This window comes from Tachysurus fulvidraco, chromosome 3, assembly GCF_022655615.1.
Source record: "Tachysurus fulvidraco isolate hzauxx_2018 chromosome 3, HZAU_PFXX_2.0, whole genome shotgun sequence".
NCBI lineage: Eukaryota > Metazoa > Chordata > Actinopteri > Siluriformes > Bagridae > Tachysurus > Tachysurus fulvidraco.
In genome coordinates this window covers 12,332,961-12,360,073 of record NC_062520.1, presented here as the reverse complement: position 1 = coordinate 12,360,073, position 27,113 = coordinate 12,332,961, and the positions used below count along the sequence as shown (strand labels likewise).

The window sequence follows — 27,113 nt, the reverse complement described above, 5'->3', positions numbered from 1 at the left end:
CTTGTTTAACAAAAGAAAATGTTTAATTCATTAAATGTTGGATTTTATGATAGAAAAGGGAAAACCTTTTTCTGTGCTCAGACAGAACTATCACAGTGAACACAGCAATTGTTAGTCATGGTAAATGTACATAATGAAACAAACATAATGAAACAGTTTTTCAAGGAATTTGCATTTATTTTCCCACTCCACATGTCTACAATGTTGACAATCATCCAATATTTACTTTCAGATAATCCTTATTTACAAAGATAGCTGGATCCATTTCAATTTCAGGCAAATTAAACATTAATATAAACATTTTTATTCAAATGAAATGTATATCTACAGTCTATGGATTGAAAAGAGTATTTAAATTGATTCTTTTGCATGTGAGTGCACCAGCATTCAAAATGTGTGTATGTTGTATATACTGTACATATCTTTGTTATTTAATGCACAAATTTGGATGAATGATGAGTGTCTGAATCCGGAGGCAGAAGTCTCATTATTAAGGACATACCCCCTTTTTTTTTATTCTAATCTGTATGTAATGAGATTTGACAGTGTTGTGAATCACTTTGTTTCTACAATATGGAAGATCCATCAAAAGCTCTCTGTGTTTGTTAAATTTTCCATATGCCACAATCACAAACATTCATGTTGATGAGTCATCTGTTGAAAACCCCAGAGTGCTATGCCAGAGTCATAAACACACTGGGTGACATTTGTAATAAAACCGGTCTGTTTTTATTTCAGGAAAGTGCACCACACTACACGCTGGGGTTTTCCTGATTTATGATTACTGAACAGATTTTCATCCAAGTGCCTACTGCTTTTCATATGAAACCATAAGGAAGATCTTATAGCAGAAAGCATTTCTTAATATAATGATATATTAGCCTAGTAATAATTCATTGTAATACTCTTCTCTCACAAGCAACCTTGCTATAGATTAGGTCTACATGTGGGTCTGATTTTAATAAATAACTACAAAATCAATATATAAATCACTACGAATATCATTAGGAATTATAGTGTGCAAATTTCCTATATCCTATGTGGAATCCTCATCATATTTATTTACTCCCTTAAACTTTTTTTTAAACATATTTAAGTTGAAGGAAAATATACAGTATATTACAAACATATTTGCAGACTATTAGTTTGCAGACATAAAACAAAATTCATAGTTCAGTTGCATAATTCATAAAACAGAGTGCATGTGTGCAGTTAGTGTCATGTAATCTCATTATACTATTCACTTGTTGCTGGAAGGTCCCAATTTGCTTAAGAACACATATAAACATACTAAAGATCAAAAGCTATCAAAGCCTAGGACAATGTTATGTAAAATTATTAATCAGCCTTTAGTTATAAATGTAGATGGCAGAGATGAGAATGTTGAGGTTCATTTTAGGAGTGATGAGGATGGACAGGATTAGGAACGAGCAGATCAGCGGGACAGCTCAGGTTGTCTGAGAGGCTGGATTGAGATGGCTTGGACATGTACAGAGGAGGGAGATGGTTAAATTGGTAGAAGGATGTTGGAGATTGAGCTGCCAGGTAAAAGGTCAAGAGGAAGGCAAAAAAGGAGATGTGTTACATATAACACATCCATATGTTGTAACATATGGATCTGTTAAATGAGGACATGAAGTTAATTGGTGCGAGAGTGGAGGATGCTGAGGATAGAGTTAGGTGGAAACAGATGATTAGCTGTGGTGAACACTAACAGGAAAGCCGGAAGTAGAAGAAAAAGAAGTTACTGTATAACTGTGGAAGGCCATGAAATTCATTCATTCATTCATTTTCTACCTCTTATCCGAAGTACCTCGGGTCACAGGGAGCCTGTGCCTATCTCAGGTGTCATCAGGCATCAAGGCAGGATACACCCTGGACGGAGTGGCCATTAAATTAAATTAGTAAAACAGATGATTCAAGCACGATTCTGGATAGAGCAGTCTGTTGATCAAATATCAGATAGTAAATTCAGTAGTCAAAAATTCACAGATGAGAGAAGCTGCTATCAAGTCAACCACAGTCCTGACACTCCAGATAGCTGGGCTTTATGAATGAGTGGGAAAAAGAATGAATGACACAGCAAACATTTGAAAAAAGGTTCTCTGTTCAGATGACACTAGAATTGAATTGAATTGAAGTGATGTGGCAACATCATGCTGTACACATATTTTTTTAGAAGTAGGGACTGGGAAACTGGGGTTGCAGGCAGTCTAAATAAATAGCTTAAAAAAAAAGAAAAAAAAAGAAAAAACATTGAACCAATACAAAAGAAAAATTCTGAATGTGATAGAATGGCCCAGTCATAACTCAGACATAAGCCTGTTTGATAATTTGAGGTAACACTTGAAAACTGCTCTTCACCAATGTCCTACATCCAATCTGATACAGCTTAAGCAATCTGCCAAGAAGAATGTGCAAAAACACCAGTATCCAGATCTGCAAAGCTGATACTGGAGTATCATAGAAGACCCGAGGTGATTCTATCAGTTATTGACTCAGGGGTTTGTTTGTTTACATAATGTCACAATAAAAAATTAGAATTTATTATAATATATGAGGTGCATGGGGGTGTTGAGCGTTTGGGGGGTTGAATAATTGTCTTAATTTGGCTAATTTAATTTTGAGATGGTTAAAGTTACATTTCCCTCAGCTATCTTATACATTAGAAAGAAATGTCACTAAAAGTTTATTAACCTTTGAGATCATTGTAAAAACACAGACTAAAACCTTTAAGTTTTTAAAATCCTTGCAGTGTTATCATTTCTGCATCAGCATCAATAAAAGCCTAATTCTGAGATAATTGTGTGTCCTACTTAGACCACTGTGACTGTATACTGCATCTTGAGCATCAGAAGTGCAAAAGACAATACTTAGCAGTATGGGGAAGAGAGTGGGTGAAGTCTGCATTCACCTTGCAATGCCGATTTACTGATCCATCTGCACTTTATGTGAATGAAATGGAAAGAAGAATAGAGGTATGTTTACAACCTCATAAACCCTTCCGTTAAAAGCCAAGGACTCGGCCACCCTGAAACTATGCCAAAGCTTCCCTAAGACCGAGTGTAATGCCTTATTTTAAACCTGCTAAAACATTTATCGATCCTTTTAGATCTTGTCATATTTTATCCTTCACTCCAACCTGTGTTAGAATAAAAGTCTAAGACAGCAGTAGAATTCATTGGACTTCTGAAACCTATAAACATGGACAATTAAAACATTTTAATCATCAGTACAAGAACATGTGCTCGCTGCATAAGACCCCAACTCCCAAAATGGGATAAGTGAAGAAAAAAATTCCACTGTGCTGTAATGTATGTGTGAAAATAATAAAGGCTTATTCAACTTCTTCTTCTTCGAAATATTCCTTAGTGAACGTCTAACTCAACCCAAGATATCTCTCTTATTAATAATATCTCTCACTAATAATTATCCATAACCTATCGATAATTAAACAATTCTGTCTTGTACATCTATAGCTCAAGCTAACACTAAATATTTAGTCACATGCTTTAAGCAATAACAAATTAAAAAGTTGACTCGGATTATAATACATTAATATGCTAAGGCTCAACATTTGTTAGCAAGGGTTAGCACAAAAACAACAGCTAATTAAAGTTTTGAAATGACTGAGTATGAAAATACTATTAGAATCTCAATGACTTCATGACAGTAAGTACTTTATCCTGATCAGGTAAAGAATCCTATTGAAGGAATACACTCTGGATGGGACAGCAGTCCATTGCTAGGCATCATGCACACACATTCACATCTTTACCTACTGGTAAGTGTGAGAAAGAAACCAGAGCACTCAGGGAAAGTCCTGCAAGCACAGCAAGATCATGTAAAATACCATACAGGCAGTCACCTAATGCCAGGCTTGATTCCAAGACTGTGGAGCTGTGAGGCAGTGACCTTATCTGCTGTCTCACCGTACCACCTCAATGCTAATACAATATCATAAAAATATACATTTACTCTAATGGATAGATATTGTACCACATACTAATTGTCAGAGCAAACTATGCAAAATAGTGAATCTTTGCAATTTTAATCAGTACATTTTCTTCATTAGTTATGTCTTTCTGTCTGGTGTGGTTACTCCCCTGTTTAAGCTGCGCTCATTATGCAAACAAGAGAGCTATTCTAAATTAACTAAGTAATATGTTCCAAAAAGTTCCATTAATTAGAACATTAATTGTTCATATGGAGCTTTCACATTTAAAAAGGCTAATTTTTGCTGTTAATTATGAGCAGTTGCATAACAGAGTGTTTTAATAACCCTAAGCTTTCATTTGGAAATTGCCAAAGTGTTACAGTATAATTAGGAAGTGGAAAAAAAATTCCAGACTGATTATTTATAATGAAAGTTATTTACTGAAATGATCAGCCTCGGCCTTGAAGTAATATTGTATGAGACAAATGATCTGTTGTGGATCTTTTTAATGAAAGTGTAGTATGTGATTAAATCATTTGAGTGAGATTCATACATGAGGTTGGGCTGCGGGATGCAATGTTGAAGACATATGCATCGTTTTAGTTGAAGAAAAATATGGACCTCTAAACTGCTCTTCTGATTTGCTAGTGCACTTTTAATGGGCCAGACTCCTGTTAGGCACTTACAGTCTATTTGCAAGCATTGTTAAAGAAGACACAAAGTGAGAACCTATCCAACTTAATAGACCGTGGTATTTTTAGAGAATACATTATTCATTCTCCAGATTCGCACTCTCAGTCATCCAGTCACCTTAAGTAACGCCCTCTGGAGAACTTTAAAGTTGACGTTTCCAAAAGGGCTTTTTAGGGAATCCCTGTGGCGCAGGTCTTTCTTCCTTGGCTGAGTAAAGATTTACCGGATTGCTGAACACTCACTTGACCATGAGATTTCTGATCTTTACAGCATTTGGCAGCCGCCCCTGTGCAACTTACATTCTATCTCATTTTATACAACTGAGCAATTGAGGGTTAAAGGCCTTACTCAGGAGCCCAGCAGTGGCAGCTTGGTTGACCTGGGATTTAAACTCACAACCTTCCGATTGGTAGTCCAATACCTTATCCAATAGGCTACAACATCCCCAGGGCTTGATAATAAGTCTCCCAGTTTCACTACGCAGAACACATAAGCTACAAGGCACGATTCTCTCTTCTCTCTCATTGAATCATAATGATGTACAGCAAGTGATTTATGCCTAATGTTAATAATATACTGAAAAGTAATTTGTTATATTACAAACAGAGACTGTAGCTTTGTTATGTAATTGAATAACACACCAATAATAAATTGGTCAGTTGTAGTGCAGAAACAGTTTTAGTTTTTGTAATGCAATTTAGTTTTGGAATGTGTGTCATTTTGTAGTAATAATCCAACATGTGATTAGTTTTCATGTTTTTGCATTAGATCAAATAAGGGAAAAGTTAAAATGAGAAATAAAACGTGTATGGATTTCTCTATACGTATGTGTATATATATGTGTATACATACAACATGCCATTTTCTAAAGCAGAGGCTCACAGCACTATTCATGGACATCTAATTGTATGCAGTGTTCTCTAAGAGCCTTCATCTAACAAACAAATCGTACTATTATGTAATGTCTTATTCTGTAGTTTAATTCAAACATTATCAGCGGAAAATTTGGCTGTAGAAAGAATTCAGTCAGAAAAGAGAAAAAAATATATTGTACATTGCAGAATAATGATTTGTTTGATGATAAATTTGATCAGTACTGTGGGTAAAATATGCCTTGCTAGTCAGTGAAAGGACATCTACAGAAATACTAAACAAACAAACAAACAAACAAACAAACAATTTATTCTATCTGTTTTAATAAAAAATTTACTTTAGCAAGATTTCTCACAAATGAGAAAGTTAATTTTAATGTTGCTGAAATTTAACAAGATGTTAAATGTGGACATGTATTCAGTGCAGAAATCCTATATTTCAGGACAAATATAATAGTCTATATGAATAAACAATGGACAAAGGACTTGCTTCCTTTTTTTGATCAAAGTACATGTTTAAATGGATCTGTGTGCTGCTAGTACTGGCAGTAACATGATGATCTAATGCTATTATGAATTAATAATACTAATTACTCTATCTATCTATCTATCTATCTATCTATCTATCTATCTATCTATCTATCTATCTATCTATCTATCTATCTATCTATCTATCTATCTATCTATCTATCTATCTATCTATCTATCTATCTATCTATCTATTCTTCATCTTAATCCTCATAAGGTGTGTGTCATAATCTGTATCAGGGTTCATAGTGGATTGGGAGCCTTCCTCAGGAGGCATTAGCTGTGAGGATGGGATACAACCAGGGTGGTACACAAGTTAGCATAGGTACCGTTACTCACACACACACCCACACACACATACACACACAGTCACATACTGTCACAACTAGGTGTAATTTATCATAGTCAATAATTTTACTGGCATATGTTTGGTAGGTGGGAGGAAACTAGAGAACCTAGATGAAATTGGATAAACTGGAAGAAATCCATATGAACACATAGCACATGAAACGTAATAGAAAACACAATACTCGGTACAATAACAAAAGCTTAGGAGCCTCGAGCTGTGAGGTGGCAGCATTAAATCTTGGATCACCATGCCACCATTTGAGACTGTCCTAGAAAACTCATAAGCATTACATGTGGTAGAAAAATTAAAATGTATTTAGCATAAAATACATTCATATTGATTAAAAAAAGCAAATTATCAATCAATATGAATGTATTTTATGCAGTTTATATATTATGCAGATAACATCTCTTAGCTTCGTTGTTTCAAACAAATGATGACTCATACATGTATGTAATAATGTCAACTGATAATTGTGGCTCCATATAAAGGCAATTTTCCTTCTTATTATAAGACCCTCATTATTAATAATCTTATAATAATAGCAATTTATGTGCTCTGTTCCCTGTTTGCCGCCCATGCAGGTTTGCTGAATTGATGGAAAGCTCCATTAAAATAGATGGCAGTGTTTGTTCTGGAGCACAAGAGCTGTGCTGTCTCACAAGGCAGGTTTGGTTATTCCACACATCTGTTGACTTATGCCTAACTCTTTAGTAATTAGGCTGGCTAATAGCTTGCTGTGAGAAGGCCTGGTGCATGCAGGAACTCCTGAGAGAGCTCACCACAGGAGAAATAGCCTGTAATTGAGTGGTCAGTAAACCCCCCCCCCCCCCACACACACACACACACAGAGCTTGAATACTAAGAGAAAACATGAGAAGTACAGGAGATTAGTTATTCCTTTGGACTTACAAAACTCCCATGTTCTGTCATTAAGAGGAAGCATTTAATCATGGTAAAAGCAAGCTCTGATTTTGGTCATTAAAGTCCTATATGTCTTTTAATGTTCTCTGGTACTGTGGTATACATTCTGCTCAAAATGCTTTCTTCAAGCTCCAAGCTGGATGCTCTTTTAGTAGTCAACACATTGAAGGTATATTACATTTACATTTATGTTGCTTACCCAGAACGATGTGTAAAAAGTGCTAATATTGATATTAAAATTAATATTTAAATTCAGGTTATGCCTAATAAAACCAGTTGCCATGGAAGCAAGGTAAACCTTTTGATAAAAAGGGTTGATAAGGCTGTTAAGTTTATAAAAAAATTTGAAATTACAATATTTCATCTTCAGTCACTGCTTAACCTAGGTCAATCGGAGCCTATAAATTGTACACTTGAACCCTGGATAAAATGTCATTGCAGTTCGATGGCACCAAGTGTACACAGGTATCCAAATGCACTTTAATGCTACAAGCATGTTTTACAGAAAGAGGGAAGAAACTGGAGTGCTCTGAGGAAACATGAACATGGAAAAAACATAAAAAGCTTCACACAAAAAAGTAACCAAAGCTCTGAATTGAACTTAGGACCCTGGAGCTGTGAGGAAGTAATGATACCCAGTTTCTTCACCATGCAAGCCTTAATATAGCCAGCTAGTCTGAAATACAATACATAATTGGTTTAAAGGACCACCTACAGCTGGTGACTTATCATTGACGCACAATATAACATAATAAGGCTCTTTTATATAACATGGTAAAAAAGTGATCTTTTTATTTATTTGTTTTTTGTAGTCTATAAATACTAAAGTGTATTTGTTGTTATTCATCAAACAAGCACATCAGAAACAGGCACAAATTACAAATAATTAAAAAAAAACACTCAAAGATTCTTAATTAATTAGCGTTGATACTAAATTAATTTCCCCATATGTAAAGTGACTGTATCTATCAGTACTTGTGTTAGCAACTGACAGCTAATTATTTACCAAGAGATTTTCAGGCCATAATAATTGACCCCTTTTCTATGTCTGTTTCAAGCAGGCTCACTAAAACAGAGACTGGCACCTTCATTACTTGTAGCACTGCAGCTAAAGTGGTCTTGCTCCCCTGACTGCTCAAGGCTTGGCTTTTTTAGACATACACTCCATGTCCGTCCTCTCACTCAGCATTTGCTCTTTGATCATTTTTTGAAGCGGCACCTCAAAAAAAAAAAAAAAAAAAAAACTTTCAGAAAACCGCAGACATCAGAGATAATCAAGCAAACCTCTGGACTCTGGATTTACACTAATGAACACATCACAGCATTTGTCTGAGGTCATCACCTGAAATCCTACTTACCAAAGTCTGCCCTCCTCTTTCTCTCTTATCAGCAACAAAAGCTTGGAAAGATGAAACTGACCTTCATCATAAACAACCTGTTCTGACGTTCCAAGTCTAATAGGAAATCAAAAAAACCAAAACTTGTAAACACTTTGTATTTATATGATATGTGCTGGCTTTATGTGACTCATTTTCACTTGTACATAATTTAGCTTTTTTCAATAAAATAAAATAAAGTAATAAAAAATTAAATGAAATCCTCAGCAAAGCAGAATAATTTTCCCTTACAGGGATGTGCAAGTAGTGTACTGAACTGTGTGGATGGTTCTACTAAGACCCTGCTGCTTCCTCACACATTATGTGTTTGAGATCACATTTAGATAACTATGTTATTATACCAACCTCAGCAAAAGCTCTGGTTGCAAGGAACTTTTGAGGAAGGACTGTCTGTTATTATATCCCAATTATAGATTAAAAAAAAGGGTATAAATATAAAACACTATCTAAAGTTCACAGGATAAAAAAAATATCTAAAGCACTAAAGGCTACATGCAAATGGAACAGCTACATGTTGTGAATGTAATTGCAGTGCGTTGAAAAGGTTCCGATTTTGTGATTTGTTTAAATAGAAACAATAATTACATTTTGAAATTTTGAACTTTTGGGGCTGTGTTTTTCTGAGAGCAGTGACTGTTACACACATTGTTACTTACTAAACACACACTGCAGCCACTACAGTACAGTATACCACAAATATGTTCTGGGATTGCTTACATATATAATGACATTTGTGCTGAAAATGTGCAGCTTTTACTGTACTAAGGCACAGAATACTGTCTATGTAAATATCAACAGCTATATAAATGGCATGCTTCTCTCTTTTACGTTGGTCATATGGAGGCTTCATGCTAACATTTTCAGTTATCCATATGCTAGGTTCCTGTTACCCCATGGATTTTTTTTTACTGTAAGTAATAGCACATATCAAATCAAAACAACACATTTTAATTAGATTATGTTGAGTATATACAAAACAAGTCTGACCTAGCAGATTTGAAAACATCGACTGATAAGTATATAACTGATATTGCAACTAAGTTGTCCTGACTCCTTTCCTGTCCTGGATGTTGAATATACGTATAATAATAAACATATTTGTCATTTTTTTTTCCTGTTAAAAAAACACACTTTTGAAAATAAATTTATTACCGGATTATATGAAGTATTCATCATTCAAGTCGCTATGGATGAGCAGTTACTATAGACACAATAACATATGACAAGTAAATAAATTTAAACTTAGCATTTATAGCTTCTTTCTAATTGACCCAGGCTTTTAAACAAGAAGTAGTACAAAGCTTCTGACTAATCAGATATGTTTTGTGTTGTAATACAAAGTTATTTATTCAACAGTGCTGTTAAGTTATTTATTCAAATCGGTCAGAAGGTGTTAAAGAAATTTGCAATGACTCTAGTGTCATTTATATGTGTATTATAAGTGTGCACATTTTCATACATAAGCATTTTAATATTAAGCGCTACAGTAATTCCTATAGACGTATATGGCAGATGCTCCACATAAACGGATGCAAAAAAAGGTTATTGTTGATATAGTGCAGGAGTGTGCAGTGTCAGCGCTTTGAAACAGTCAGATGTAAGTCTGTTCGTTTACATTTTGTCCTATTAACTTCAAGAGAGGGAATAAAATATGTACAGGGTTTATTTTTTTGGAACTTGAATTGGCTTATTCACAGATGTTCCACAACATTTAATGTAACTATAAATGGGAAAATGTACAGTATGGTGTTTTTAATAAATAGAAAAACTGTTAGGTTTGGCAAAATGCTTAGTACTGGAGGAAGACAATACTTCAAAATGTGCTGCTATTAGAAAAAAAAATATTTTCAGGGTTAATTATTTTCCTATAACAGCACACCATATTATTTTATTCATTAGTTAAAGGGTATGATTGGCTGAGAAGATAGTATAGTATAGTATAGTATAGTAGAGTAGAGTATAGTATAGTATTATAGCACTATAATTACTATAATAATAGATTGTATTGTTCATAAAAGCCTTTTCAGAACAAAGCCCTAGATTCACAAAAAAAGCACTGACATTTCACAAGCAAGAAGGATGGCTCACTTCCTAAAAATAATAATCATGCTCAGCTGCTGACAAGAATATAATGAAGGGAAAGCCTGTCACTAACTCTCATTACATTAATGTTCCTTTGTGTGGTAGTCAGGGAGTTGAGAAAGTTTACATGAAAAGGCAGCTCTTTGTAATTACTTGCAGTTATGGGACAAATTGTTGAGGTTAGGCAAAGAAAAAAAAGGATGCCAGCAAGTAAAGAGGATTTACAGTTCAGCAAAGGCAAGGAGCTTCAAAAGCAAGCAGAGCTATTGTCAGAAAGTAATTCCATTTTGTGAATATGCGCTTGACTGCTTATAGTGACAGCCTAGTCTTCAGCCTGTCTTTCCTAGCATCTCTGCCTACACCAAACACTGACAGAATGTCATTTCCACATTCACGAATGCTGCAGTAAGAGCATGAATATATATTTTTTTTTGCTCCAAGAACCAAATATGCACCACACTGTTGGATGTTGAAATAAAATAAAAATAGGTAAATACTGAAAAGTCAATCTTTTAAGGTTTTTCATCATACAAAGCGCATTTTTCGAAGCACCTTTAGGGAGGGTTTGAACACATTCCCTACTGAACAAAAGCCCAGTAGGAGAGAGATAAATACTGTGTACATGTATTGAATATGAAGCTTGGATTTCAGAAAAGGGTGGGGTGAAGAAACCAGAGGTGTTGTAACGATTTTTAATGAGTTTAGTGCTCTCTTGTCTACTCATCACGTTCTGACAAAACAGTATGACTACAAACACCTGCTAGTAAGCAAGTGGATCTGCCCAAGACACATCAAGGAAGAATGAAGACAAATAATGTCTGTGGTGTGCTCTGAAATAAGAGGTACTCTAGAAAGGAAGCAGGCTGTCATTGATACATATGCCAGGTCAAGTTGTCCAGCCTTTTAGTTTTTTTTTTTTTTTTTACTATAGGCTACTTGGAGAAGAAACTGGAATCACAGCCACAGATGATATGCAGTAACTAAAAAACTAGAGAAATAAATATCTAACAAAAGTCATGATTGTGTGCACTCAATGTTTTTCTTTTTTTAACTTAGCTGAATAGTTTGCTCGACTTTTTCCCTTATGTTTGAATAGTACTGTGTAAATAAAGATTTAACTGTTTTCCCTCTCGAGTTATATTCCTTCCATTCCACAAGCTATTTTTGTGGTAAATTAAACAACTATGTATAAAGACAATCATTCTTAAAGTGTGTTTTATTAGTATTGTCATAGAGATCCACAAGCCGCTGTCAATTTTAAAGGCCCATAGAAGAAATATCAGATTTAAAGCGTGTAAACTAATCAATTTCCAGACATGTTTTAACATGATAGTGACACCCAGTGTTCAAACCAGGAATTTTTTTCTGATAGCTGGCTAACCTTAATTTCACATCTAAAATTGCTCCCCCTTCACAAAACTCGTGGACGTTCATATTCTAGGTAACATTCATAACAATTTCAGAAAGCCAGTTGATTAAATTACTGAATTCTTCTTTTGAATGTAACCAGAACAAAGCCTCACTTCATCTCTACAATATCCATCCACAAAGATTATTTAAAATGAACAATACAGTAGCAGATTAAATTCCTATTAGTTATATGGTTCACATGGGTCACTCCTGCAGAGCCGAATGTAAGGCTTGGGTTTGAGCTCAGCAACTGTACATTTCTTAGCACCGCTTTTACCAGCTGCTGCAGAGAGAAGTGTTGCCTTTAGGTGTTATACAAGCAGATTGTGATCAAAACAGACATGTTAATGTAGATAAAAGCAGGAAGTAGTGCAGGCTGAGTGGGGTGTGGGTTCAATCTCTCCCTGGTCAGGCCCTACTGAGCATGACACCTCACTTTTTTCCCCTCTTTTCAAAATGCACTATGAGATATCCATAATGTATGAGAGCGCTACTTCATGTAGTGCCTGCTCTCTACAACAGAGCACATTATTGCAGAGTACAGCCCTAGCTATTAGTAAACACCAACGCAGGACCCAGCGTGTGGAAGTATTTGGTTTTTCACCAGAATTTCTAAAGTGAATTCAAAAAAGTCTGCTCATAAACTAGTTATGCTTATGATTTCGCTTCTTGCTTCAGAGATTAATCTTAACACCCTAGAGCAGGGGTATTCATTCCTTGCTTACAATATTCTGGATAAACATCTAACATGAATAAATAGTGACAACAGTTGCAGCGTAATGTTTAGCCATTAGTGAGTGATTCATGCCTACATATATTACTCATCAACTTAAAAAAAGTCATGTTGTGCTTTGTAGCAGTGCTTCACATGGTCTGAACAAATGAGACACATCAGTTTTGAAAATGAAGTGCGGATAATAAAGGTGCTTTGTTTTCATCCTCAACTTTTTTGTGTGAAACAACTCATGTCATTCACTAAATAGCAAAATAACAAATCTGTGAAATCTGTAAATTAACTTATATAAATGAATGTAATTGGATTAAAACTGCGCTCGATGACCTGCTTGAACGGTGTTGCTATTTCAATTTGTTCTACTAAAATGTTTTGGTGGGTCTGCATCCAAATCATCATCTGCCAATTAAGACACTTACTTTTAAGGAAAGCCTTGTAAATATAAAGTGATGTGCATGCAAAAGACCTGAGGTGCTTAGTAACCTGGTGCTACTTATTAATAATATATATTACTTTTATTCATGAATTGGATTCTGATACTGTATTAGTTTAAATATTAGCTTTTAATTTAAAAAAAATAGGTCTATTCATCTAACACTTTTAAATGGTGTAACTCTAGACGATCTTTATGTCTTGGCATCCTGTCAGTGGTTGAATGATCCTGAATGATCTAGCTGCAATGGCCAGATATGTATAAAGTACATCTCATAGTAACAAATCTCTTGATGCTTACTTTGATCTTTTTGTGTGCACACAGAAGATGTAATGTTTTACGATTACAAATTCAAGCATTTTGTGACTCTGAAAGCCAAGGGACTGCCCAAGTAGCTGAACAAGTTTAGCCAAGCCTGTAAAATGGACACTACATTTTGCACTCATAAGAACAATGATCAGTCTAATTTCTCTGTAATCACAAGACAACTGTTTTCACTGTTGGTGAAAATGACAACATCCAACAGCACATAGTGACATTAAAAAAAAAAAACATTCTGTTAAAAGTCCACTATAGTCTTCTGCATTGTTTTCTGCAACCTGACTGATGTGTCTTTCTAGATAGAGGGAATCTCCACTGTTGCGTTCCCTGGTTCATTTTGAACATATTTTTCCTCAATTTTTGTAAATTGTTTTGCGTCAATAGCTGAAAGAGCTTTATAAATCAAAATGAATTAAAGAATCCTCAGAAATGACATCTTCAGCCTTCACTTCACTTTCAATGTTTCCTCAGCCTTAATAAGTGACACTCTGATTACTGATTTGTCTCTTTAGGGTTTAGCATGATGGGTTCAACAAGGTCGAGAACATTCACCAATGTACTTGATTGAACAATCATATGCATCTTCCAGCTTCCATGGTGCATTCATTTACTTTTAGAAACATTATGGGTTGTTCCACATATCCAAATCCAATATAACTTGAAATCTCAGAGAGCCAGTGTTAGTTAGACCAATAACTGTACAAGCATTCTGAATGATGTGAGTGGGTGACTCCATGGCTTCAAGCTAATGTGATTATATAACCTACCTCGTTCATTGATATTGTGTTCAGAGACTTGCTGATGAAGCACAACGATATTCAAGATCATGTTTTTGAAAAACAGCCCCAACCTCAGCCAAAAATAAACTGACACTGTTACAAATGCAACTTCTACATCACTGTAGGTTAATTTAATTCGTCACTTTAGACAACGGGGGGGGGGGGGGGTTTACTAATAATAATAATAGACTTTTGTGATACAGAAAAATAGACTAAAAGGCAAATTAGGTATTTAAGCCTTTCTATTAATTACTAAAATGACCAACATGATACCATATTTTAGTTATATACGCAGGCTCAGTTGCCTTGAATTTTCCGTAAGCAATTTCTTGACAATTACATTTTTCTAAGATGTTTGAGGTCCTGAGTTTTTCAATGAAAGTGCAAATGCCAGACAGAAATAGATGTCTTGCACTTCATTAAGTGCCTATTTTTTGTTATTCACATTCAAACTGTGATATAACAGGGTTCTTCCTCTCCTCCACACATATCAGTGGAGTGAAAAGGCGCCTGAATTTGCTATACAAAGCAAAACAGTTTTTAGGTAGTGTAAGTGTATGTCTGACCTTCAAGCCAGATGTAGATTAGATTGTAGATCAGATGTAGATTAGACTTTGAACAGCAATCATGGAATTTGGATAAAATTGTTACTGCTGAATAGATAAGTGCTTTGGCCATAATTTCACTACTCAAATCCTGCAAGATGCAAAACTTTCTTCCTTTTTCACTTTTTATTTCTCTGACATTCGGCACTCTCCTGTGATAATTGGGAACATGTGCAGTCAAAAACTAATTCAACGCTGCAGTGTTTACCTGTGAGTGAGCAATCATGCTGATAGCACTGATTAATGCTATTCCTAAACTATTATGGAGACAGACACAGGCTGCATCATTAACCAAAGCATTGCTTCTTTACATTAAAGAATTATAGTCAGATTAATACATATTGGACACATTTTGGGGCTGTGCAAAACAAACTCATTTTTAATTATTGGTATTGTGTATCGTGTTTTCCTTACTGCACCAAAGGCAATTTCATACTGTAAACTAAGTTGTTTGTGAAGTGTGATGTAATTATGGTGGTCATGAACAACAAATATATATATATTTGAACTTAGTGGATTTCTGAACTCCAATACCCAATAAAAGTGAACTGAAGTACAAACATCTGTTCTCTGCTCTATAGGCATTCACCTCATAAAGCTTGTTAGTCTACATTCTAAACACACTAAAGATGTGATTGAGAATGTTGGACATCGAAAATGACATTTAAAAACTTCCCTAAATGTTTTAATGGATGTGTAATATTTATAGTTTATACTTTTATATTTATATCAGACATTTGGGTACTACAAAGAAAACTGCAAGTATATTTTTAGAATAGAGAAATGCTAATCTTAGGGGTGTGGAATAGCTGTAGCCTCTTTATGAGCATTAACATCTACAGTCCAGCTGAGCCCATGTAGCCTCGGCTGTTTATGGCTGACTTGGGTATTCATGTGTAATTTAATTTTAAGCCTTTGGCACTGGAACATCCAAAAATACATTAAGCAGCAACAAAGATTCCAATGATCTGTGATGAAAATCACATTAAACACAGAGTCATAATGGAAATGATTAACAGGTTGGTACACAGTCCTCCTAGACTGAGATCAAATTCTTACTATTATATCAGTGCTACTGGGTTTTGATTTGTGAGATCTGGAATATCTTTAAGAACTATGTGTTACTGGGTGAGCAATCTTTGTTGTGATGTGCTGTTAAATATTTCTTCACGTGCAAGTGATAAGAGGCATCATATCAGAAAATGTCAAGCTTCTCCCCTCATAAACTCTCCTTGGAGTTTGCACACACATGAAATAGGGGCTTTCGGATCATTCATAGAAAATTTTCAAAGACAGATACATGTCTTTAACCTTTAATATTCTGACCACTGCCAAATGATGACACATCATTACTGAGCAGGTTCACGGTTGTTTTGTAGCTTTTATGATGACAAACCTCAAAAAGGCTAGCCAATTGTAAATTACCTAAGAATAATCAGTAACAATGTGCCCTTTCCTCCATGTATTGCTGGTCTGGAGTTTTCTGAAAGTCAGGGCACTCTATATAACTTGACAAGAATACCAATGATTCTGCTGGACAACAACTGCCAGTTGGACTTTGCCAGATTGAAAGCATTACTCAAATGTATCCATGCCCTTCCCACTCAATCTTGCTGGGACAACTTGTTGCATTCATAATTGCAAGGTTTGTGAGGCAGAACTAGATGCACAAATCAGTATGTGAAGGGTAGCCATTGTGTTCACAATGCAATATGTTCCTGCAGCTCAGCCCATTAGAAAGCCTTTAATTTCCCACCATGGAGGGTTGTCTGATTCATGGGGCCTCAAGGAGCAATAACCCAGTGATTTATCCTCTACTAGCCCAGCCGCAAATGGGAGAAGGAGAGAGAGGCTAATGATGCACCATTCCTGCCACTTAGCCAATGCTTTAACATCCAAATAAAGATGAAAATAAAGATGGATTCAGAAAAAAAAATAGTCAGCATCTTCCAGTATCTATTTTTGTCTAGAATCTCTATGCAAATTACAGATATTCCATAAGGAGCAGTCAGGGATGGTTACACTTTTCTTTAAAGCGTTATTATATCATTATTGACAACATAACTTACTGGACACTTTAATAGGAACACATTTAAACCTGCTCACCTACTACTTCAGCCAAGTCTGAGGGCACAGGTCCCCAAAAACTGCACAAATAAACTTTAAAAACCTGAAGAAACCTGATGTGGTCTTCTTCTGTTGTAGCCCATCTGCATCAAGGTTTGATGTATTGTGCATTATAAAATGTTTTTTTTCTGTCCATTGTTGTAAAGAGCAGTTATTTAAGTTACCAAAGAGTGACCATTCTTTTCTGATCTCTTTCGTGAACAAGATGATTCTGCCTGCTGATCTTCTCATCAGCTGACTTTTTTTGTTTTTTTTGCACAACTTCTACAGCCTACTGTGAATGAAAATCAAAAGAGAACAGCAGCTCCTCAAAACCAGACCCTGTGGCATTAACAATAATTACATGGTCACTTGTTTTTACACCATCATGATTTTTGATGTGAATATTATTTGAAGTATTTGATCTGTTGCTGCCCAATTTTGGGTGCGTGTGGGTGAGTATATATAAAAACTTCAGTTAAGAAAAAAGTAGTAAAGTCTGTATTAATGTTAAGCTTCATCCAGCTATAAGTGCACACACACACACACACACACACACACACACACACACACACACACACACACACACACACACACACACACACACACACACACACACACAGTACTGTAAAGGGCTTTATCTATAATTTTGATATAGTGTCTTTTTTCTTAGAAAAGGGGAACATGGTAAGGTATGTCTTACTGATTAGCTATAAACTAACTCACAAACCCAAAACTTCTTATTTCTTTTGTACTCCTTGTCTTTCTGAACTGGCATGTGCTGAGAGTTTGTGACTAAATGTGAATTCTGTGTGAGAGAAAGCTTCTGGAATTGCAGTTGTATTAATGAGTGTTAAAAATAGCTAAGATTTCCATGATTCTGCATAATTATAATTACACAATAATTGGCAGACATTACATAAAAAGAAAAGTTGTGGCATATAGTCTGTAATTACAGAAGTGGACAACATAATAAAATGAGCTATTCTGTACCTGCCAAACCATCAACATGTCTGAATGCTGTGTAAACAATATATTGTTCTAGTTTTATTTGAACTATAGCCTTGAAAAGCTATCGGTGAAATATGGTTGAATATGAGAGAGAACATGAAACATTTCCACAAGGTTATTTATATTAAAGCAAAATAAATAAAAAGCTGGAGTATTTCACATGAGACTATTTAATTTATCATAATTTATCATATAGTATAGAAAGATTACATTAGCAAAAACCCTGCTAAACATCGTTGAATCTCAATCATTTCCAAGTAATAAGTAACGTAAGTATTTAATGTTGCTTTATATATGTGTGTGTGTGTGTGTGTGTGTGTGTGTGTGTGTGTGTGTGTGTGTGTGTGTGTGTGTGGTATAAAGGACATCTCGTATAAAGGACATCTCCCATATTTTTGGGAGAAAATAAATATTGATGAAAAGTTAACTGCAGCATACAATACGCGCTTGTCTACTTTATTACACATCTACACATTCATGCAGACAATCATGTGGCAGCAGCACAATGCAAAAATCATGCAGATACAGGTCTAGAGCTTGAGGTAATCTTCACATCAGAATGAAAAAAAAAAGTGTGTGGTTTTGATTGTCTCGTGGATGTTTGTACAAGAGGCATTTTCTTAGCTCTTGGGATTTTCATACACAACAATCTCAAGAGTTCAGTACATAATTGTGTAAAAAAATAAATAAATAAATAAATAAAAAAACATTGATCAAGTGCTAGTCAGAGGTCAGAGGAGAATGGCCAGATCAGTTTGAGCTGGAGCAGAAAACCTTCTCAGCATGCTCAAAAGACATCAGACATCAGAGTCAGTGCTCATGATAGCCTCAGATTGTTGTTCTTGGCTGACAGCGGTGGAGCCTTATGCTGCTGCAGCTGATTTACTTCAAGGTTTGATGTGTTTTGCTTAATGAGATTCTTTTTTGCTCACCATGGATGTAAAGAGTGATTATCTGAGTTACTATAGACTTCCTGTCAGCTCAGAGCACAGTGGTATTCTCGTCTGTTCTCTCTGAATTCAACAAGGTTTTGTAGCTTGAAAAACCCTCTACAAAGAATGGTTTTTGTTTTCCTTTTTTTTGTCTATAGACAGTGATGTGTGAATTTCACAGGAGATCAGCAATTTCTGAAATCCTTAAACCAGCCCATCAGGTACCAACAACCATGCCCTGTCATAGAGATCCCTTTTCCCCACTGTGATGTTTAATGTACACAATAACTGAAGCTTTTGAGCTGTAGCTGTATAATTTTATGTATTGTTCTGCTGCTACATGATTAGCTGATTGGATAACTGTTAAAATAGTAAGCGTACAGGTGTTCCTATTAAATTAACCAGTGAGTGTAGATCCGTTTTTCGTTTGAGTAAAAGAGTATTAATTAAAAGAACCTACAATCACTGAAAACAAGAGTGTTTAATCATCCACAAAAGGCCAGTGTGGCTGCAGGTTTCCTTCCAGCCAGGTTTCAGACCTAATAGTTGTTTGACCGCTAAGACAAACTGATTAAGAATGTGGTATCAGGTGTTGTTTCTGCTGGGTTGGAATTAAAAACTCTTGATTCCCCTGACATAAAATCCACCCCAATCTCTCTCTTATTTATACAACACAGATAAAAGAGCAAGTGCACAAACAGAAAAGATTAGAGAGAAAGACACAGGATGGCCTGTGGAAGGCTGAGGAAAGGTCACAGCAGTGCAGCAACAGGATCTGTTGAAGAAAATCACAACAGAATAGGTAAAAAAACAACAACGTTTATTTCCACAACACAAAATCTTTTTGACTCTTTTCTAGTCTGATACTTTTGTATAAAATGTAATCCTTTATGTGGAAAAAGCTTTGCATATTCAGAAATGGGTAGTGTAGCAGTTTAAGTGGGATTTGTCTTGTATAAAAGCATTTGAAACCGGGTTTTCTTATTAGCATCAGGACCACTGTCTTTAAACTAAAGCACTTGTTTTTAAATCCTCAAAAAATATCAGGTATAAAAAATGCTGAAGAATAAAAGCTTTATTTGCTGTCAAATGTAAAATAAAAGCTGTTATGCTGTAACATAAAAGCATACAGAGACAATTTATATGACAATTATCATTATCTAAAACAAAACAAAATAATAATAATAATAATAATAATAATATAAAAAAGAAGGTTTGCAAGAATTACTTATAGTATACATATAATATTGTAGCATGTATAGCCTTAATTTTATGACAATAATAACTGTAAATTTGGTTTAGCGTAACAATATGATATTTTCACTTAGTATAATTGCATATTTTTTTATATTGTGCACACAGAGATGATTGGGTACACTCAATTAAATGACAATGTACTAAATCAAAGTCAGGAAATAGTAATAATAATGTGAGTACAAGAGGCTATTTTCTAATACTTTTAATAAATAATAAATAATATTTTTATTAAATATTTTTATTAAATTGATTCCAATCATAAATATGGTTTGATGCAGAAGGAAAACATGCAGATGGATAAACTGATCGTGCAATCATGCTTGTAGCTCACTTTAAGCTAAACTATGCTAATTACGATGTCTCCTCTGATATCCTTAGAGGAAAAAAAACATTAAAACAAAGAAAAGATTAATGGGATTTAAATTTACAATACTATCATTTAAATTATAATTTCAAACTTTATCGACTGACATTCCATAGGCATATTTATAACCTAAAAATGTATATGACTCATGCCTTTTCAGAATGATATAATGTAGGTACATCAATCTGTCAGTGGTGTTAAAAATAAAAATGGCTCAAGTTCAATGTCAGAATTGTACGTATCAGACACATCCTTCTGTTCTTGCCAGACTAGCACAAATCCCAACTGTCTGTGTTGTGCTTAAGTGTGCAGTTAATGTCTGACATGAAATCTGATGTCTAAATATGTCATATGTTTATATGACAGTTATGGTCTAATGAAAAGTAGAAGTTCTTGTTCTCATGACCACCAATCTGTAGAATAGTAATGACCTGAATATGTATATTTGAAATTGATGGATACGTGGATAAGCAGCCTGTACATTTTCCCATATGCCCAGTTTTTCTAACTCAGCTCCTGTCCATCCTGCCCAGCTTTAGTTTTCTGCTTCACTGCCTATGACATTACCTTACTTTTACATCACACATCTATTACCTGCCTTCCATTCCCTTCAGACACAAAAACACTACAGTCGCTCACGCTATACACCTTGCGTCTGCTCCACTGGGAAAGTGCGAGAGAGAGAGAGAGAGAGAGAGAGAGAGAGAGAGAGAGAGAGAGAGAGAGAGAGAGAGAGAGAGAGAGAGAGAGAGAGAGTTGGAAGGCAGGAGGAAGCACAGTCCATGAAATAAGAGCACATGAACCTACAGCCTTTTCTCTGAAGGAGTGATGGCCATGATGTTCTCTCTCTACTGTCACTACATCCCCAGGCCATGTCTCAGCAAACCCCTCGTGCTCAGAACAGACACACACACAGACGCACATGCACACACACACACACACACACACACACACACACACACACACACACACACACACACACACACACACACACACACACACACACACACACACACACACACACACACACACACACACACACACATTCCCACAACTGTAACTACAGAATATATAGAGGCCTAGGACTAAGGTGCTGTGTAGTAGGTTGGTGTGAAACAAGAATTGATAGTCCAATGAGTTTACAAGGACATTTTGTTAAACACTGTTTCACAAAAGGCACTGTAAACAGATCTTTATTTTTATTTCAGGGATTTTCTTAGCACCTGATCACTCTAACCTTAACCTGCCTTTTCTCAGACAGCAAAATGACAAATTAACCAAGGGACAGGTGCATCAGGGACAGGTGCTTAAAGTTAAAAAGGGGAACAAGTATCAAGAATTCGAAAACACCCAAACAGCATATGCTGCTGAACAAGAACAACCAACATTCAAGCAGAACATGCTGCATGTTGTTTCAAATTGTTGTAATTTATTAAATGTTTATAATGCATATTTTAGTTTTGCACTCCCAAAGTTGCAGTCAAATATGCTCATGATCCCCAGCCAGTGACACTGTCATCAGCATTAACAAGCCCCTATTTCCCCATTCACAATCATCAGATTACTAATGGAACTCATCTGTTTGCAATCACCTTCACTCCCATAAATAACCCAGACTTTCATTGTGTTATTACAAAATCTTGCTCCATCATTGTGCCTGCAACGATCGCAAGCCTTTGTTCTCTGCTTGTTTCGCCTTACTGTTTTGAGCATAGGCCTCTTATCATTTTCTCTCTTAGCCTTGTCTTGTTTATGCCTGCATGTCTGTCTGATGTTCTGAGGATTGGCTAGCCCTTTTGTTTGTCAACCTAAATGGTGTTAAATAAAACCATAGATATGCATCTATGTTCATCTGCTACCTTCATCACAAGACTTCATTAAAAACATCGCCACAACAGGTTTCATTGTATTCTGCCATGCTGTTTTTGGTCAAAACAGTATTTTAGGACAGAAACAGCAAATTGCTGCAATATATGCTATGCTTGCCAGCTAGCTTCATGTGGGGTTTTTTATCCCTACACAGATGGTGGTCTGAATCAAATTACAGTAAAATAGTAAAATAAATAAATACCTTCAGTACCATTAGCACTGAAACCTTAAAATAAAAAAAAAAAAACAGCCAAAAGCTTTACCTTAGCCTGATGTTCAAAGTGAAGGTAATAAGTGGCAGATAGCCTCCAGTACAAACTCTAATTCTGAATACTTAGCAAAGTCATATATACCGGTCAATGATCCCTTAGTATTCATTAAGTCCTAATTCATTAAGCACAAGTCCCAAAAACTTTTTTGATGTACTCTATAAGTATCATCATGGATACTGTAAATGTCCAAGCAGTAGCAGAACTATCTACTCCAGATACTATCAAAGATATCCATCGATGCCTAGGATCATCAAACTTCTAGCCCACTTGGATGATGCCCTACGGGCAACCCCAGAAACTACTAAAAAACCTCAAAAGAAAATCAGATGTTTACCATCCCAGATCAAGTCTTCACAATAACTCTGATCTTAAGCATACTGATCATCTTCTCCTGGTAAAATATCACAATATCCTATTCCTCTGGGTCTAAGAATGTCAAATATGCCTGTACCAGAAAGTCCCAAACCAATGATAAACGACACCATCTTGCACCATTAAGACATAACAAACAAACAAAAGCCAACATGTTTAATCTACTGGACTCTAACCTCTCTTGTCACTGGCCATCCAGAACATACATAGGCCCCGTTCACACTGCAGGTAAAAGTGGCCCAAATCCGATGTTTTTGGGGTCAAGTGACCAGGTCAGACTTCTTCAGGAATAGTGTGAACACTCAAATCTGACCCAGATCCGATTTGTTCAAATCAGATCTGGGCCACTTCCATATGTGGTCCTGAATCAGACCCAAATCTGATTTTTTCCAATGTGGCCACAGTGTGAACAGCCAAGGCGGATTTGATGCGACTTTTACGTCAATCTACATTGACATTCGTCACAATTATGCACAATTAATACGTTTTCGCCAGCGCAAAATAAATTAATAAATAAATAAATTTTCGCCGGTGCAAAAAAAACAAACAATTTTTTATTTTTTTTTCTCGCTCTGGTGAATCGTGACACAAACGTGACTGGTAACATGTGTGTTAAGAGTGTTATATAAAGTGGTCACGTGAACCAGCTCATAATGTTTGCATTGAATACATCACATTATAGCATTACATGATATGTTTGCTTGCACCAGATGATACAATACTTCCTCCATAACCTCGCTTTTTAGCGCAACGGCGTGCTGTGTGTGACGTCATTGTTATTGTTCGTTTGCGCATGCGGGTCAGTTCGAAACAGCAAACAGTTCACACTGGTATCTGATATAGGCCACATTTTAAAAGGTAATGTGAACAGTCAAACAAAAAAAATCAGATCTGAGCAAAATATCTGAATAGACCCACATACTACTTATCAGCAAATACCTGTGTGAAACCATAATATATGTTAAACAATGTTCCATTAAACCATACCCAATTAGCATACAACCTACGTTTCCCTTTTGTCGGTCAGCTGCAAAATAACTCAACCAACCTCACAATGTCCATTGCACTTTACTTAATTCATCATAGATTTGTCCTCATCTCAAGGCCAAACCTCCACACTACTGGTCACAGACAGTTTTTGATATATTTGATTTCAAGCTCACTCCACTTCCTTGCTTACCTACAGCATTTGAAACAGCTGAACTGTTATTTGAACATGTCTTCAGAAGCTAAAATAAAAAAAAAAATGCTGACAGAGCTCTGAGACTCCCATATATGAACCATGTGACTAAGTATGGCTATGGACTTAGGACTCTGACCATTTGGGATTTGGGAAAACTCATGCCTCACTACATCAGCCTATTAAAAGTAATCCAACACATCACTGAGGTTGCCTTCAAAGTAACCTAAAAACTACAACTGTGTCAGTATTGCATATCCCCAAGCTACCATGCCTCACTTCTCAAGCCTGCCATTCTCATTCCACTGGATGAAACTTGACCCAGTGCAACCTGGTGTTTTGAATGAAATCTCTAGCTAAAATTATATATAATATGTTGAAATGCAGCTGTAAGGCATGCATCCAAACTGACAAAATATAAAAGACACTATTTGTATCTTATCTATTTAGATGCATTACATAGATTTAGAGAGGAGATGTAAGGCTGCAGTTGTAATGCCAATGCAGGTCATATGATGTAAAGTGACACATAGCAGATTCCAGGTTCAGTTTCTCAGGAACCAACAGCAGCTCCTACACCTCCCACCCTCTCCAAGCCACCAAACCCCACCTCCCACACATTTATGCTGTTTAGTAAATTAATGGTTTTCCATTTTCATATGGCTGGTTTTAGCAATTCAGGTAATTTGTGTATGGATAACTTTATTATATTTATGGTTATTATTATACCAGTTCTCTATATGGAGGACTTCTTTATCACAGTGTCTTATGAACACACCATTTCACCAAAGTGTGCATTCATTCTTTGACACGGATTCATTCACAGCAGCTGTGGCACACTATTCTTTATGGAATGGCATTACTGCTCTCAGCACATAATTGTTATTGCCACATACCGTGTTTTGCAATATTGTTTCAAAAGCTGCAAAATAACTGTGACAATACTTCTCATAAGTAGTTCTAAGACACAAACAAAAGGAAATTGTGTACTGATATTCTGCCAAAAACAGGACGAGATAACGAGTGAGCGTGAACGTGAAAGTAACAGTATGAGCACAGATGAACATCTATGGGGTGTTTGCTCACTGAAACAAATCTGTCCATCAGACTTGATGTAAGCATGACCACTATGTGGGAATGTTGGCTAAGAACAAGAACTGAGTGGGAGGAGAGTTAGAAAGAGTGTGGAGAGGAAAATAACAAGGAGAAGAAAGAAAGAGACATTGAAAGGATTGAAAATTACAGAAAAGAGAGGGAAACCCACTGATTAAACCAGATGAAGTGGACTAAGGGGAAGACACGATGGAAAGAAGAAAAGGGTAGCAGGTAGGGAAAGAACACCACTTTGAAATGATGGAGTTCAGAGTGCTTCCTACAATCAGACTGCTTCTCAGGCCAAGTTCCAGTCTCTGCTGGCAATATGCACATCAAAGCCACCACAGGGAGGATCTCCAGCATTCACTAGCTCCCAGCCAACCATACCTCCACCCACCAGCACTAAGCCTTAGAGGCTGGGGGGTGTGGTGGGGGTTTAGAGGACATCCTACACCACTCTCACACTTCTGGAAATTCTAGGAGGATGAGAAATTCTAGACCTTTAAGCATATGCTATCAGGTGTGAAATTCAGATCATCAGCATTCAGTTCATCTATAAAGTTAAATACCTATGCATAAATCTTATCATGGAAGGATGAACACAACATAATGATCAACAACATAATTTACACATCAGATAGTATTTAACTTTAGGCCTGAGCAGATGAATTGTTTTTCTGAAGCCAAATTAAAATGTGATTTAAAAGTCAAATGCCTTTCAGGGCAAATCAATGTGGGCAGATTGGCCCCTATAGTCTATGGTTATCTTTTTCTTTAAGTTCTTAAAAGACCATTTCTCCCTTTACTACACACAAAAAGTCAAGCTGTGTATGGTGCTGTGCACCCTGAGTGCCATCAGACCAGCTCTTTCCATCCAAGTGTGAGCAGTTCGGAGTGCTGATCATGCTACTACACTGACAGCTTAAACCTTCATCTGAGGTTGTGGGGAGCCAAGCACATCCAATCAGCTTTATGTCTAAGTGCTTCCTAAAGATGATGGTAACAGAAAGAACAGCAGGAGGAGGATGTCTAACTATACTGTACTGGAATAATAATAAAAAAGAAATAATATATCGTTAAATATATAAAAATAACATTTTATATTAAATAAAATTACATTAATAAAAAAAATTACACAATTACAGGCATGTTGACAGCCATTTCCAATAACTGACATTTCAACCTAGTCATCAAAGATCGTTTGAAAATGACAGACAAAGAAATTGAGAGAAGCAAAAAAATACATGCTGATAGTCAGAAGGTTTTTTTTTTCCTTGGACCAATAAGACTTCTGACCGTGTAACTTCAGTCAGAAGTGAACTCAGAAACTTCTCTCACTCAGAAAACAGAGTGACTAATGTCTTGAATTAACTTTGTTGTTTATTCCTGCCTGGAAGCAATGAAATAACCCCATTAAATCAAGTAGTCACCCTGCCATTAATCTCAGAGCAGCAAACTAGTTCCAGAAAGCTAATGTGGTTTGGAATTTGCATGAGGTGAGTTTACCCACAAATCCACAAAGAGCTTCTTGTCACACTTCATTGTAAACGAGTAGATTAACCATTCTAGGTTTAAGGTAAGCACTTAACAAT

The 27,113-nt window shown here is 35.9% G+C and overlaps 1 protein-coding gene across 3 annotated transcripts in view; it reads right to left on the bottom strand.

Moving 5' to 3' along the window:
• tsnare1 (T-SNARE Domain Containing 1) overlaps positions 1-27,113 on the bottom strand; it is a 147,532-nt gene that overhangs the window by 10,273 nt on the left and 110,146 nt on the right. Inside the window, exons 12-13 of one of the 3 annotated variants that reach the window (XR_003441073.2) lie at positions 8,662-8,757; positions 8,210-8,522 (exon numbers count right to left, since the gene is read on the bottom strand). The exons of 1 other annotated variant lie outside the window; for it this stretch is intronic. The gene's annotated coding sequence lies outside the window, so the exon portion shown is untranslated. Of the gene's footprint in view, positions 1-8,209; positions 8,523-8,661; positions 8,758-18,479; positions 19,888-27,113 lie in introns of those variants that run through there. One more of the 3 variants, XM_027149939.2, reaches the window with a different exon arrangement.